Source organism: Rhinoderma darwinii, chromosome 6, assembly GCF_050947455.1.
Source record: "Rhinoderma darwinii isolate aRhiDar2 chromosome 6, aRhiDar2.hap1, whole genome shotgun sequence".
Classification (NCBI taxonomy): domain Eukaryota; kingdom Metazoa; phylum Chordata; class Amphibia; order Anura; family Rhinodermatidae; genus Rhinoderma; species Rhinoderma darwinii.
In genome coordinates this window covers 22,794,394-22,811,308 of record NC_134692.1, presented here as the reverse complement: position 1 = coordinate 22,811,308, position 16,915 = coordinate 22,794,394, and the positions used below count along the sequence as shown (strand labels likewise).

Below are 16,915 nucleotides of genomic sequence, written 5' to 3'. Positions count from 1 at the left end.
ACTAAAGCTCTGTTCACACCACTCTGGTTATTTTGCCGGATGTTTTCTGAGCAGAACAGGTTGCATAAATGATCCATCAGTTATCAAATATGTCATCTATAAACGACGGATTATTTCGTGCAAGAATAATAAAGGAATATTTTTTGTACCCATTTTTCATTAAATGAACACAAAATATACATACAGAAATAGACAAAAAGATCTTCCTATCCTTCCAACCTTTATATCCTTCTAACAGAACCCCTTGCTCATCCCAAGGGCATCCTCCCTTCCCCGCCGTAAATAATAACACATAATAAAAGCATTATTTACACTTTTTGGGGCCATAAAATTTATGTTGATGTACCTTGTTTAAATTCAACCATATATATGTATATTGTACTATCACCCTTAAAAATCTGTGTCTTTAATGTTTACCCACTTTGTTAAAATTGTTAAAACCAATAAAAACGATGGTAAGAGAAATTATTGTTTTTGCAATTTATCCCTTAATTACCTCCCATCTTGTCCCATATTATCTTTTATCCACCCCCTCCTAATCAAAGATCCCACAAAAAAACATCAACCTGGCTGTAAGGCAACTGTCTGCAGCAGGAGCCCTTCTCCACTGTTTTGTTTTATGAGACTAGATACACAAAACCTATACCCTTATCCTTCCTCAACTGTACGCCAATTAAAACAAAAGAAAGACATCACAAAGAAGATTATATGCAAAATATCTGCTAGAACAGTTTTCTGCCAAATAAGCAGCCTGACAGTTAATATTGCATAGTATTATCTTCCTATCTATTAAGTGTTAACCGTTCTCATTGATTTCCAACAATTAGATAAGATGTTCATTTTTGAATTACTGAACCATTGAGCTTTTATCCACCCATAGCATTGATTTTTATGTTACTTCAAGGATTGCATTTTAGAGGGAAGTTATATAACTATACGATACAATTCCCTAGGCTGAGGTTTTAGAATATTTCAGTCATTGTAATTGATCCCATGGTGATTTGGTGTAAGACTTCAATTTGCATCAATCTGTGAGCAGATAATTATCTTTTATTGTCATCAAGATGTTTAAAAACTATTTCATTGCCAACATAACAGTCAGAACAAAACAAACAAAATTAAAAAAAATGATTAAGTAGGCACCTAAAGAGTTGGCATCAATTTCAAGGATATTTTGATATACATTGAGTTAAAGTATTCATATATGGATGCAATAAACTTTCAAGTGTAAATACACCATTCGGAGAAAAAAAAAACACCTAAAAGTATATTTTTGTCTGGGCCCAATTATGGAGAATTGGGCAATTCAGCAAAGTGCAAAATTGAAACAGGGGGTACTTGCTTAGAAATAGTGAGAACACTGTTTTAGACTGTCAGTGGCTTGGGACAGGGCTCCCAAACCTTTATCTGTCACTTTCACGGGACTTGAAGATCAGCTGCTAGACACGGGAAGAGATCACCATTGATTTTAGGTACATGGAATTACAATCATATTAAAATTATGATGTTGAAGAACCATGAGACACAACACAATGTTCCGTTTTAAGTTCCCAAGTGTAATTCATTATCAAGCTCAGTCTCGCTCTATAGGGTCTTAGCTAAGCTGCTGGGGGTGTCTGTCAGCATAGTGCTGACAGATTCCAAGTATCAACCAGCATCATTTTTAACTGGATGTGATCAAGATATGTTGTAACCAGAAATCAGTACAAGATAATTAAAGCACAGTATATAAAAAGTTACTCAATCTTACGTGTGGATAAAGGATGTTCAAAAGTAGAATTTCCACAGCAAGTAAGTCTCTAGTCACACTTGGGTCATGGCTTCCAGTTATTAGAGAAGCCTTGTTGCTGTAACAGATCTGTTGTATGATAGATCCAATCACTTATGGACCTCATTAACTTTAACAGGTTCAGTCCGGGTTTCTGGTATTTTTATGGCAATATAAGCTCTGCAGACTGTGCTATTCTTGAAACCAAAAATACCGGTATGGCCAACGGCACCCCCATTGAAGTCTTCTAATGCATATGTGAACAGAGCCTATCAAAGCATTTACATAACATAGAACATTTCATAGTCTCTCATGGGCATGAGTAATATCTATCCATGTACACTGTACTGTAAGTGGGTACATTTTTATGCCACCAATTTATTGCCATGGTCAGCATTAGAGAAGCACTTTTTCTAATAAACATTATATGCTTACTAAAATAATATGTCCTACTGAGATAAATCTCTGGCCAATTATTAAACCACAGATAATTGATTTCTACATGTTATAAGTAATTTCTCCGTAGGTACTAATTAATTGCTCAGAATCTTTCACCAAACCATATGTTTTTCTACCCCTGTGAGAGAATCGGGACAACAATCCAATTATCTGTTATAAAGGTCTCAGTATCTACAACCTATCATAATTGCATACCTTCTGGCTTTCCAACCTGCTTGGGGCCTAGGTTCTCACTGGGGTATATGTCTTACACTACAATTACGCATGTGTTACATTGGAGGCTTCATTGTACCAGACAACAACGGACTATACAAACAAAAACAGTCCTTTGATTAAAGAAATAAAAAAAGTTCTGCCCTTTGATAGGATTCAAGCTGTGCTGTTTGCACTAGTTCTAGGGATGTCAAATATACAATGATCAACCAGTTGGCAGCTAATTCATTCTAGAACACTTGCCACCTCTTGCTGTGACTCGTGATTGTCAACCGATATACTTCAGCTATTGGTATGAATTTTCCTAGAGAAAAAAATAACAATGTTATTTTTTTCCATCTATATTAAGTATCATTATTCCGGACAAGCACAACTGTTTACCGATGAACTTCGTAAGCGCATAGGTGTTTATTCATAAATCAGACCTTAATCAAGCATAATATTTACTGTAGATTAGCGAATTCCCTCCAGTTCTCCGCAGCCATTATAAACTTGTTATCTGTTACATCTTATGATGAAATAAATATGGATAATCAATGATATAATTGACCTAGTTTATCTTTTTATACATCCCATCTGCCAGCTTTGTTTAAGACTGTGGTACCCAAAGCAATAGGTTTAATACTAATAAAAAGCTAAATCCCTACCACAATAGTGTATTAATCTAATAAAACAAAAAACTTGATGTTGATTAATTTCTTCATATAACCTTATTGCAGTGAAAGCTCAATTTTTCTAACACAGAGTTACAAATTCCCTGCATAGACAGTTAAATGATAAAATTCCCTCTGCCTACAGCCACCACTAGGGGGAGCTTAGGAGCATACTACATGCTATTTTATTGTTAAGTTTACTGTATAAACAGATTTTTCTTCTTCTTTTGTTGAAGGGGGAATGATTGATATGTGATTGTCATTTGATTCTACCGGGCCTATTCTTTTTTACTTAAAGCACACCTCGGAATATTAGATGAAATCCTTCTACTAAGTGTAGATGCCAATTTTCAGACTTGTTGTTTTACTCAAACTTTGAGCTGAAGCTGTATTTCTTCTCACTTTCTCACCTCACCAGTCACTATGGTTGAGCATGGTTTTAAGAAGCTAAAAATACCAAGACATTTAAAAGCTCCTCAAAAAGTCTCAGTGGTCTCCGCACAGGCTGATCAATGACTTTGGACTGCAGTCAACTGATCTAATTTGTACTTTTGGCCCCTGAGGCAACAACTGCTTTTCTGAAAATTGCTATAAGAAGAAGACAGGACAATGATGGATTGCAGAGCAGAGTTAAGAATAATTTATATTACGCCATAAATTTTGGTAAAATATTTCATCACTAACCCTATTGACATGAGGCATGGGTTTTATGTGCCATGCTGTTTTCTGGGTTATAGATTTTACCTACTTATCACAGAACCGTGATTTCTGTGCCCTGTAAATTGCAGATTGAAGCAACATACAGAAAAACTTTTAATGCAAATGTAGTAAAAAATGCGAACTGGCACTGGTGTTTTAGAAAAATATGAAGGACCGAATTTACTTATAGGTACAGTAGGTCTACGACTATAGGCAGCCCCAGGGGAAGGGAGCCACTGGAAGAGACTATGTACATATGAATGTACAGATAAGTGAGTATTCATATGTAAGTGATGGATGTTTCTACAGTATGTGAATAAGGCACCCACAGTGATGTGGAGAACACCCAGGGTGGGACAAGGGGACGGCTTTAGACACTTCTAGATTTTTGAGAAATATAACAGAATATAACAACGCTATACATTGCCACGACCAGCATATACTGTATAAATAATATACTGACAAATAGTGGCAAAATAGCTCCATACATGAAGTAATCAAGTTGCAATGCTAGACAATGTCTAAATAGAACTTCAATATAATATAGAGATTTGTCGTGGTCACAAGTCTCGGATGCCAAACCATTTCAGTAGGTTTCGTTGAGGCGCCTTGTGTGTTATGCCCTTAGGCCAGCCCTGTCTACAGACTTCTGAGATATAAATCTGTTACTGAAGAAATTGTATATATGGAGTAATTTGCAACATACAATATTAGGTTCTGTGGCGGAAGGTGCGGCCAAATTATATGGGAAGGAACAACATATGACTCGAACTCTCGGCTGGGTCTATAGGGATTCTAGAAATAACATTTGTAAGACGAAGACATAATTTTCCAAGATGGAGCTAGATTTTAACAAGTCAACCATTATTGGTTTGGATTATATATCACTGATTTCATATAGGCTGCACCAACACATTATATTTCAGACATACTTCAGACTATTCTCTTGCTTTTCATGAGAATAATTTTCTTTTAAATTTACTGTTCCGTTGAGGGCAAAAAACATGAGCAGCTGAAATATTAAGTGTCCGCGAGGTCAAAATTGATAGCTGCCCGAAGCACAGCCAAGTCTGAAATTACCATAGCAACCTCAATGCCATAGTAACCTCAGACAATAGAGATCAGCAAAGAAAAATGTTAAATAGCTGGAAAAGAATAAGAGACAAAATATTCCTCTTTCTATGTGTTAAACTCATTTATACTTTGTGCAATTGATACAGTTTTAAAATGCAGTTTCCAGAACCCGGAGATAATGGAAACGGTGCTGTAACATTGCCATGGCTTCAATTTATCTCCTCTGGATTACTGCCTTTGCTCCTTGCCCGGCTTTGTCTGCCAAAAATATGTGTAACTATTAAAATTAACATCTAAACAACATGTTTCCTCAGAAACGAGCCAGACACTTGGGGGTTTGCACTGAGATTTTCTATGGATAAACTTTGGGATACTACACGAGGAAGATTAACAAGAATTTCCCTAAAAAAAATAACAAAAATGCTTGAGTTGTCCTGGGGCATACATAGTAAAAATTAAAATGGGGCCCCGCTTTTGGCTCTAGTTAGCACCACCATACCCCTAATTACAAGGGACCGGTGGACATGGTGCCTGTTTGCCCCATCTCCTTTCTGTGATGCCTGGGTTAATTCCCCACAATCTTGTTTGTAGGACCTGCGAAAAGGGGACCCCTGCACAAATTTTCATCACCTCTAAAAATAAGGGAAGAAGCCAACCTAGTTCCCGTTCTCTAGGGACCCCATTGCATTTGCATGGCATGCCTTTATGGTATATACGCCCTTGAGTCATAGCTAAGCTGTAGTGTACCTGAGGGAAAGATTCCGTTTTCTGCCCTATCCCTGTATCTAAATACCCTGGCCAACTCAGAGTTGCTTGGTGGCATCCCCCTGGCGCCCTGTACCTAGGGATCTCTGTCAGCCCCCCACTAAATATCCCTCTGTCATACAGGTCTAACAGCAATTGTAACCCATCTTCTCTGGAATTCCTTGCTCCCATGTTACGGTATAATTAGGCACATGTTGTTTTAGGGGAAGGTATTTTTTTAATATGGTGTCTCCTATTTGGCATCGTTTTTGGTATACATTTTTTTGTCTTCTTTTTATTACATTTACATTTTTTATTTTAATTCAGTGGGATACAAAGCTGAATTCAATCTATCGCCCCCAAATTACACTTTGTGTCAATGGGAAGCAGGGAGCCAATGTACGTTCCAAATCTTGCTGCTTTTGCTCCTATACAATTTCTAGTACTTTGGATCCTATAGAATCTGGAATAATTTTCATCAGATGAAAATTTCAAATAAATGGCCCATTGATACTGCTCCTGAAGGACAGAGGATGGATCCTGATCCAGACACAAGTGGGGCTAGTTGCATGGATATTGTAATGAGCTGTGGACCGGATCACAGGCAGCACTATTTGACACGGACTCTCTATTCCAGACAATGTAAAACGTTTGGCTCTTTAGTCATGTCTGCTGGGATAGATAAAGAAAAATTTTATTCTCTGCTCACTCTGGTAGAAATTCATCTCAAGAGCTGAAGATGTTACATGAGTATACAACACTCCACTTGCTGGACGTCAGGGGCACTTTGATAAATGCTGAAGAAAATGGAATTATTTAGAGGACCAAAATAGATAGTATGAAGAAAATCGAAACATGTTTAACCCACGGTTAAAGATAAAGGAACCAATTCTACACATACCGAATTTTCGTCAAAATTTGGCGAAATCAAAAACTTTTGGGGTTCACAGCGCACAAATCAAATAGCGGTTGCTAGTGCTCACTTAGCAATACCTAGTTATTAGATCAGCACCAATGCCTTTCTTTGTGAAGTGCAGGCCCCTTGTTAGTACAGTAGTGTCCGCGGACGAGCTTTCCCACTCTGAACATGGCCATCAGCGGCCTCTATTCAATACTGCGCACGGCAAGGGAAATTAGTGCACGAGCAGAACCGTGCGCAGTGTTATTCAATGGAGGTTGCTTATGGACGTGTCTGGTTACATGTCCCTCCATCAGTGGCCATGTTCAGAACTGGAGCACCGTACAGTCCATGGAGAAGACTGTACTAAAAATTGGGCGACGCTTCACAGAGAAAGACAACCGCGCTGATCTTCTAATGTATTAGTAAGTGGTACATAATGCATTAGTCGAAATAAACATAAAATTGCCAACCCCTTTAAAGAGCTTGATAGAGGTGGGATACAGTCCTAGAAGAGATCAGAGAGTCTCATGAGTTTTCAGGGCTATTGGGGTACGTACTTGTGATTTGCCAAATTCGCTGATCTCTACTCAGGGGCACACACATACAGTTAAGGGCCTCTGTGCAAAAACAGCTTGTGGGGTCCTCTTCTGCCAACATACCCGCAACTTACGTGTAAATAAATATATTTTTTGCTGTTATCTCAGAATTTCCCTTGCAGTGATAGCTAACATCCCTGGTGGTCTAGGGCAGTGAAGAGGTTAATGATAATATCCCTGATGGGCTAGGGCAGTGAAAGGGTTAATGGTAATATTCCTGGTGATCTAGGGCAGTGAATGCGTTAGTGATAACATCCATGATGGGCTAGGGCATTAATGGGGTTAATTCCAGGTGGCCTAGTGCAGTGAACTAGTTAATTATAACATGCCTGCTGGTCTAGGGTAGATTAGTGAGGGGGTTAACCCCCTGTGAAGGGGTTAACTACTGTACTTACTAAAGACTACAGGACTTTCTCTTGCTACTGTAGACTGCTCAGACACAGGGCAGCACTGTCCATGAGGCGAGATGAGTTTCTCGCATTAGGCGGCCGCATGCAGCCTCTTCGAGGGGGAGGCGACGCCACTGAGACCAGCCGCCGCCACCCCATCCTGCTCTATAATTGTATCTGCGTCTATAGGACGCAGATACAATTACATGCATAATCGCTGCATAAGAGCTGAATAGCAGGGCACGATCAAGTGAGTATGCAAAGTTATTTTTTTCTCTTAAAAGTGTGAGTGGCATTATCTGCAGGGGGCTCTATCTACAGGGGGGCTATATGTGAGGCACTATCTACAGGGGGCTACATGTGGGGTGCAATCTACAGGAAGGGCTATATGTGGGGCAATATCTACAGGGGGCTATATGTGGGCCACTATCTACAGGGAAGGCTATATGTGGGGCACTAACTACAGGGGGGCTATATTTAGGTCACTAAGTACAGGGTCTATATGAAGGGCACTATCCACAGGGGGCTATATATGGGGCACAATCTACAGGGGGCTATATGTGGGGCAATATCTACAGGGGGGTTATATGTGGGACATTATCTACAGAGGGGCTATATATGGGCCACTATCTACAGGTAAGGCTATATGTGGGGCACTAACTACAGGGGGGGCTATATTTAGGTCTAACTACAGGGGGCTATATGTAGGGCACTATCTACAGGGAAGGCTATATGTGGGGCACTAACTACAGGGGGGCTATATTTAGGTCACTAACTACAGGGGGCTATATGTAGGGCACTGTCCACAGGGGGGCTATATATGGGGCACAATGTACAGGGGGGCTATATGTGGGGCACTATCTACAGGGGCTACTATCTACAGTGCTATCTATGGGGGCCACTATCTACAGGGGATCTATGTAGGGCACTATCTACAGGGGGCTCTATGAGGGCACTATCTACAGGGGGCTCTATGGGGGCACTATCTACAGGGGGCTCTATGGAAGGCACTATCTACAGGGGGCTCTATGGGAGGCACTATTTCAGGGGCTCTGTGGGAGCACTATCTACATGGGGCTCTATGGGGGGTAGTATCTGCAGGAGGCTCTATAGGGGGCACTATATATGTGGGACACTGTCTACAGGGGGCTTTATGTGGGGCACTGTGTACAGGGGGCTCTTTGTGGGGCACTGTAAAAAAGGGGCTCTATATGGGGCAGAGTCTACAGGGGGCACTGTAAGGGGGGGCACTGTCTACAGGGGGCTCTATGGGGCACTATCTAAAGGGGATCTATGGGGGCACTATCTACAGGGGCAATGAGTGTGTGTGGGACATATAGCACCGTGTATGGTGCTATTATAATTAGAGGTGCAGTGTATGGCACTATTATATTTAGGGGTGTAGTTTGTGGCTCTATAAGAATATTATATTCCTTTATACGTAGGTGCAGAAATGTTTAAAAAATGAGAAGCTGAAGATATCTGAGCGGCAAACTACAGAAATGGGCTGTGGCCGGGAGAAGTCATCATAGAGGTCTGGACCAGATGGAGAAGAAAAGAGAAAAATAACAAATAGAATCTGAGAAAACGTCACCCGTAAGTCAGTTAATGTAAATATTTATACTGCCTCCAATCACTACTGTAGTCACTGTATGATCTGCAGCGAGATGATGGGTGGTATGTTTTTTTTTTTTTTGTGAAACAGCAATTCCCAGTAGTTTTACACCGTACAAACCTATACGGCAGGGGCTGCACTAGGTATATTTGTGCTGGTGCTGTATTTATGTACGGAAGTTTGTTCTGGTGCTGTATATATGTATTGAGCTTGGTACTGGTGTAGTATTTATGTACTGAGCTTGGTTCTGTTGCTGTATTTATGTACTGAGCTTGCTTCTGGTACTGTATATATGTACTGAGCTTGCTTCTGGTGCTGTATATATGTATGAGCTTGGTTCTGAAGCTGTAATTATATAGGATATATTTATAATAACAAAATTGCAGGGCAGATGAAATTGTTTTCAATTCATTGTATATATAATGGGAATCTTTCTGGTAGTTTTAACCTTTTGAACCGCCACCATGCGGTAATACATGACCTGACAATATTTCCAAACTTTCCCTCGTATGTTTTTTTTTTAGATGCAGCAAAATCTAAAAAAATAAACTTTTAAAACGGCGCACACTATATGCTAATTGCTCATTAAAGGGTCATGGGGCGGTGCCGCTATCCTGAAGAGTCACATAGTCCTGACTCCAAACCCACCTTGCCATGCTTGATTGACATCCCCTGGCTGTTATACATCACTAGCAGCTTCCTCAAACGTTCTTGGATGCTCCATTGCCTTGAACTACTTGGCCACACACCATGCAGCAAGTTGTACTCTGCCCGGTTTCATCGCTGCACCACGCTTGCCAGGGTAGTACAAGGCAATGGCACATCCGCAAGAGTTTGAGGAGGCTGGTAGTGATGTAGAATAGCCAGGGAGATGTCAATCAAAATCTGAGGAGTGCCATTTCAATTTTCGCCTCAGGCAGCAGAAAAGCTAGAATTGGCCGTGCTAAGACACACAGATACAACATCATCAGCAATCAGTCAATCACTAAGTAGATCAGCTAATCATAAAGACTCTGTTATTGGCTGACTGGAATGGCGCAATCTTTGTTGAATCTATCAGAAATCCATGCAAAGTGTGAGCAGGGTGATGGGATGATAGAAACAAATACCTCCCAACTTTGAAGTACAGTAAAGAGGGACAACTGATTGTGTGCGGCCGTAATTTTTTTCCTGTTAAGCCACGCCTCTAGCCCTGCCCAATCCCCACCGATACAAACCCAGTTCAGCCCACATAATATCATAATCCCATAGTGCCTCCCGATATTAGAATGCCCTCATAGTGCCCTTCAGACGGTATAATGCCCCCATAGAGCCCCCCACACAGTATAATGCCACTATCGTTGCCCCTAACACAGTATATTGCTCCATAGATGCCCAGCACACAGTATAATGCCCCTATAGTGCTTCCAACACAATTCAATGCCCCCATAGCTGCCCCTTATATCCAGTATAATACCCCCATAGTGTCTAATAAAAAATAAAAAAATACTCAACTAACCCCGTTCCCATGATGAGTGGAACAGTTTATGACTCGGTGCAGACAGGCGCGACGATGTCACTGCACCGCGTGTCTCACGGCCAGCGTTGCATAGTGAATGGTGGAGCAGGAAGCTGATGGCTGTCTGCTCCACCATTGGATTCAACTGTATCTGCGCCCTAAGGGATATACCACCGGCTTCCCTGGACAGTGGGACACCGCCCGCAATCCGGGACTGTCCTGCTGGATCTGGGACGGTGGGGAGGTATGGAAATTATATTTGTTGAAAAATCCTATGGCCAGAATGGGCCCCTACTGGACATGCTGCACAGGCAATCTATCTGCCCCAGTACAAGAAACTGCTGAAGTTGCTACTTCTGAAATAATACTTAGTTACATTAACATGCATTTAGATGGTAGAAACATTTCTTGTTATGTCAATGGTTTCCAGAATATTGATTTAAGTGATAAAAAAGTTGTGGTGCAGGGCTTTTCATACCATACGGTATGTGCAACCTGTGCAGTATCACAGGGGCTCTACATTGGCTGTTGGAAAACCAGGAGCCCACATACTGTTCTTGCACAGGAGCCCTCTATTATTACAGTCCGCCCCTGTCCTAGTGCATTCTGCGGTCACCAGTTACTCATAGCTACATAAGCAAAACAAACAAAATGAATATTATGATAATGTAATTCAACGCTACATAAAAAATATATAAGGAAAATAAATCTGTACATATCAGATCTGCAAAGACAGGCAAATAAAAGCACGAAAGGAAGAAATATTACCAAATATCAAATACGGTGCAAAAAGTATATTTAATGCTCTCCACTGCACATTGCTTTGGCAACATTGCACTGGCAGACTGATCGTGGCAGATGTACTCCTACACAGTGAGTGCCAAAAAATTGCCCATCCTTGCTTTAAGCTTAATCTTCAAATCTAAAATAAATTGCATTTTAAGTAACAGAAAATTCATCAGCTAATTATTGTTATTAAAGATAATTTCCCACTAAAATAAAAGTAAGTGCAAAAATAAGTCCCTAACTCGCCCTCTTATGTGAAGTACTTAAATATTCTGTTCATCTGTGTTTGCGTTTTCGTGGCCTACATTACATGTAATAGATGGGCGACAACCAGTGATGGCAGTCATTTATGGCACCGATAGAGGTTGTTACCTAAACCTATTATGTAAAGCTCCTACTGTGGCTGTGCCTGTTTATAGCTGGCCATAAACATTACACATAAAGCAGATTGCACTTGGCAGATTAGACGTACATTCTAGTGTTTGTACAAATGATCCCCCTTCAAACATGAGAGACGGCATTGACCATTACAGTGTACTAAAAGTCCCTACATAAACTATCTTTTCAGACAATTACCGGACGATGTGCTCATAGGAGAACCAACAAAAGGTCATACATGCTCAGCCAAAGTGCCATACACATATCATTGAAGGTGAATGACTCTAGACTGCCATTAACACATATTTCCTACCTCAATCAGGAATATTACTATTAATCTCTTCACCACCCTAGACCACCAGGAATATTGCCATTAACACAGTCCAAAGGTCAGGCAATCAGGAATATTACTATTAATCCCTACACCACTCTAGACCACCAGGGATATTACCATTAACACAGTTCAAAAGGTCAAACAATCAGGAATATTACTATTAATCCCTACACCACTCTAGACCACCAGGGATATTATTATTAACACATTCCAAAGGTCGGACAATCAGGAATATTACTATTAATCCCTACACCACCCGAGACAACCAGGGATATTGCCATTAGTTCAGTCCAAAAGGTCAGACAATCAGAAATATTACTATTAACCCCTAAACTACCCTACACCACCAGGGATATTATTATTATTAACACAGTCCAATGTCGGACCATCAGGAATATTACTATTAATCTCTACACACCCCTAGACCACTAGGGATATTACCATTAACACAGTCCAAAAGGTCGGACAATCAGGAATATTACTATTAATCCCTACACCACCCTAGACCACCAGGGATATTATTATTAACTATCCTATGTAGACTACCAGGAAAAAAAAGTGATTAACCTCTAAACTCTTTTTTGAGCACCAGGAATACTATTATTAACCCGTAGACTACCATGAATATGAAATTCAATTCTTAAATCATCCTCAATGAATAATATATAATAACCAATCACTGCAGTAATATGAGAGGGGGGGTCAAAAGTTGGTCTTTTAGGGAGTCCAGAAATCCATAAACTTTAATGCCTCATGCACACAGTCATATTATGGCCCAATCTTGTACATAAATATAATAGAACAACCATAGATGTGCATGGGGCCTTTACTGTACCTCCGTATGCCTCTGATTTCACATGGGGCATGCTCCATCAGATTTCTGTTTCTTGAATTCTGGTAAAGCTGTGTTGCAAATAATATAATTTTATTAAGGCAGCCATATTGGGTGAGACCCTCAATATATAGTCATAAATACATCCTTAGTGCTGCAAAATTAGGCAGATGTGCTGCTTAGGAATCTGAGAAAGCGGATAGTTACAATATCATCCACAAAGTTTTTAACAATTTGGCAAAAGACAACTGAAGAATTTGTTTTTGTCTTTTTTTGTATTTTAGGGGAAAATTTACTTTTATCATTATATTATGAAAAACTTGATTATTCAAACATAGCCGGAAGCTCTATAATATAACATAGTGTACTATAGGTTAAATAGTAAAATAAAGGACCCCTTCCAGTAATTTATATTCTCAAATAAATAACGATATTTAGCTGCAGCCTCGAAAAGCATGTTTTTGAATATTTCACTAATGAGTTTGGCAGGAAAATATATTATCCATTTTAATCAGATTTTATGTCCAAATAATTATCACCAACAGTCCGCTTATCCTGAAATCACTTTACATTCCCGGTTTCTGCCATCATTTCTTGCTCACTTATGATATATGTTGTATAGTATTTAATAGTATAATATAATAAAAAACATATTTAAAAGATACATTTATATTTCAAAAATACATTTATAAAAGTTTTCTCACCAACTTTTATTAAGATGCAGCAGAGCTGACTTTTAGTAATATTAATATATTTTAATGTGACGCAGGCCGCTTCTCTACTCTCCGTGGCCGACGTATCCCGTTTCCCTCCAAGAGAGTCCATAACTCCTTGTCAGGGTTAGGCTAAGTTCACACTAGCGTTAGTATACATTTACCTCTCTTCCTTCAGAGGAAGAGAGGATCGAAAGATTAAACGGAAAGCAACGGATGCGTTAGAATTGCCATTGATTTCAATGGTAATTCTTTTGTTTCAGTTGTTTTCCGTTTGTCCCGTTTTTTTCACGGAAACAAAAGTTCCGCAGACTACACTATTGCTTCTGTTAAGCAAAAGATTCAGTGAGCAAAAAATAAATAAAAAATTTTGTTAAATGACACGTTCTAGTTCCTAAAAGGTTCGTAGAATAATTGCTTATCTTTTACTAATCCTGAGTTGCAGCCTGCAATTTATCCCAGTGCTACATTCACATTTCTGCTGGTTGCTATTAGAAACAGTCAGCAATAGACACATCCCTATCAGTTTGGCTGAGCTCCTATAATGCAATGGGGCAGTTTGTTTTTCCTACTTTTCCTATTAGATTGCTGTACAGTGCCTGTAGTAAAAATCACACTTTCAAGAATGCAAATCACCTGTGCAAACATTGAGCCAGCAAGGAACGCTGGGAGATTTTAGCTCTGAAGCCTTCAGAATTGTGAATGCAGCTCTGGAATATAGCACTCTGGGCTAAAACCTAGGGTAAGTACAAGATAAATAAAGCCAAGTATTTACTAAGTTACTTAACTTATTATGTAGATTAATGTTCAAAGGCAATATATGTATATATAGCACATATCAGAGTGCACCTTTGGGTAGTACATATGCACTATTTCTTTTCTTCAGTCCATTTTTTCCATTATGATCAGTGGCTGCTAAATTGTTTATTGGACTAAATGGTTATCTGAAATCATCACATTTTGATGATGTCAGGGCTCAGGTTGCTGCTTTCTGCCTGCCTGTCTCTCCCCAATGCTTTACACTGCCTTGCTGTAATGATCTGAGCAATGCTTTCATACTAAAGATGAACCATGGGAACAGAGTGCATGAAATTCTCACATAGAGAGATGATGGATAAAAAAATAGATAGCTATTTACGAGTATTGGTCTGCACATATCCACCAGCCTAGCCCTTTACAATACAATCTCTGATTTAAAGGGCTAGGCTAATGGATATGTGCTGACTGCTACTTGTAGAGAAAAAAACAGCATAGATAGTTCCACACTCAATGCCCCCTGTAGATAGTACAATAGTGTTCCCTGTAGATAGTGCAAAAGTGTCCCCTGTAGAGACTGCCCAATTGCCATTTGTGGATAGTGCCACAGTGCCCCCTAAACATAGTGCCACAGTGCCTATGTCAAAAGTGCCACAGTGCCTATGTCAAAAGTGCCACAGTTCCCATGTAGATAATGCCACACAAAGTGCCCCTGTAAATAGTGCCACAGTGCCCCTGTAGGGAGTGCCACAATGTCCCCTGTAGAGAGTGCCACAATGTCCCCTGTAAGGCGGGATTCACACGACCGGGTCGGGTCCGAGCCCGAGTGCCGGCCGGTAAAATCGGCCATTCTGCCCGGCCGGTTTGCATAAAGTTATGCATCCGTGCCGGGCCGGGCAGATCCGGACAGTGACATCAGCGGCATCTCCTGAAGGGGAATCCCCATGTGTTCGGGGATTCCGCTTCAGGAGTTTCCCCTGATGTCACTGCCCAGATATGGACAGAGACATCAAGCGCTCTGTCCAGGAGCGGAATCCCCGAACACACGGGGATTCCGCTCCTTCAAGGAGCTAAAGTGCGGCTAGCACATAGCAGAGCGGGGAGATACCTCCCCGCTCTGCTATAGTGGCGTCGCTGCAGTAGTAGCAGCCGCAGCAGCTGCTGCTACTAGCGGCGCCATCTAAGGTGTCGCCGAGCCAGGGTGCTTTTAACAAGCAGGGGAAGGGAGCCAGCGCAGCGCTCCCTCCACCTGCTGTACACCCCGGCCCTGCAACACAGTGTGCAGCGTACAGCCATTCGTTAGAATGGCATCAACTCCTCCTCCTCACATGCACTCTGCGCTGTGAGGAGGAGGAGATAGAGCGCAAGCGCCGGGAAACCCGGCCATCACTCGGAACACATTCCGGTGATGGCCGTGTAATACCCGGCCCCATAGACTTCTATGGGAGCCGGGCGGCCGGGTGTCCGGGCAAAGATAGAGCATGTCCTATTTTTTGACGGCCGGATTTTCCGGCCGTCAAAAAATCGGTCGTGTGAATAGCCCCATTAGGGGTCTATCATTCCTAATGCAGCCGGGTGCCGGCCGATTTATGAACGGCCGGCACCCGGACGGGAAACCCTGCCGTGTGAATGAGGCCTAAAGAGTGTCACTATGTCTCCTGTAGAGAGTGCCACAATGTCCCATGTAGAGAGTGCCACAATGTCCCATGTAGAGAGTGCCACAATGTCCCATGTAGAGAGTGCCACTATGTCCCCTATAGAGAGTGCCACAGTTCCCGTGTAGTTAGTGCCATAGTGCCTCGTGTAGATAGTGCCGCACACTTCAGAAAGCACTCACCTGTCCCCATTCCCACAACGTGCTCTTCTCCAGCAATGCGGACCTAGTCTCTCCTGGACAGGCCTGCTTCAGCGGAACGACGAAGGAGGCGCAATGACGTCATTGCACCGCCTGCACCACAAGAAAAGCGCCGAATGGCGGGGAAGAGAGTTTGTGGTTAATTTGCCTCGCCAGCGCCGTCAATTGTATTCGCATCCTAAGGCTGAATACAATTGAGTACAATAGTATGCAATATTATGCTGGCCCTGCTTACAGAGGGGCTTCTGGGCAACTGGAAACCCCCCCCCCCCCCCTGCGTGCGCCACTGATGACAGACAGACAGACAGACAGGCAGACAGATAGATAGATAGATAGATAGATGATAGATAGATAGATAGATAGATAGATAGATAGATAGATAGATAGATAGATAGATAGATAGATAGATAGATATATGAGATAGATAGATATGAGATAGATAGATAGATAGATAGATAGATATGAGATAGATAGATAGATAGATAGATAGATAGATAGATAGATAGATAGATAGATAGATAGATAGATAGATAGATAGATAGATAGCTTTCAGGAAGATACATAAAAGATATGAGATAGACAGCTAGATCGATAGATCAATTTATCATATGCATTCCATATAAACATAAAGGAGCATTTCATGTTCTAGAAC

The 16,915-nt window shown here is 41.1% G+C and overlaps 1 protein-coding gene across 1 annotated transcript in view; it reads right to left on the bottom strand.

Annotated features, from left to right (window-relative positions):
• KCNJ3 (potassium inwardly rectifying channel subfamily J member 3) overlaps positions 1-16,915 on the bottom strand; it is a 158,501-nt gene that overhangs the window by 2,868 nt on the left and 138,718 nt on the right. The window lies entirely within an intron of this gene.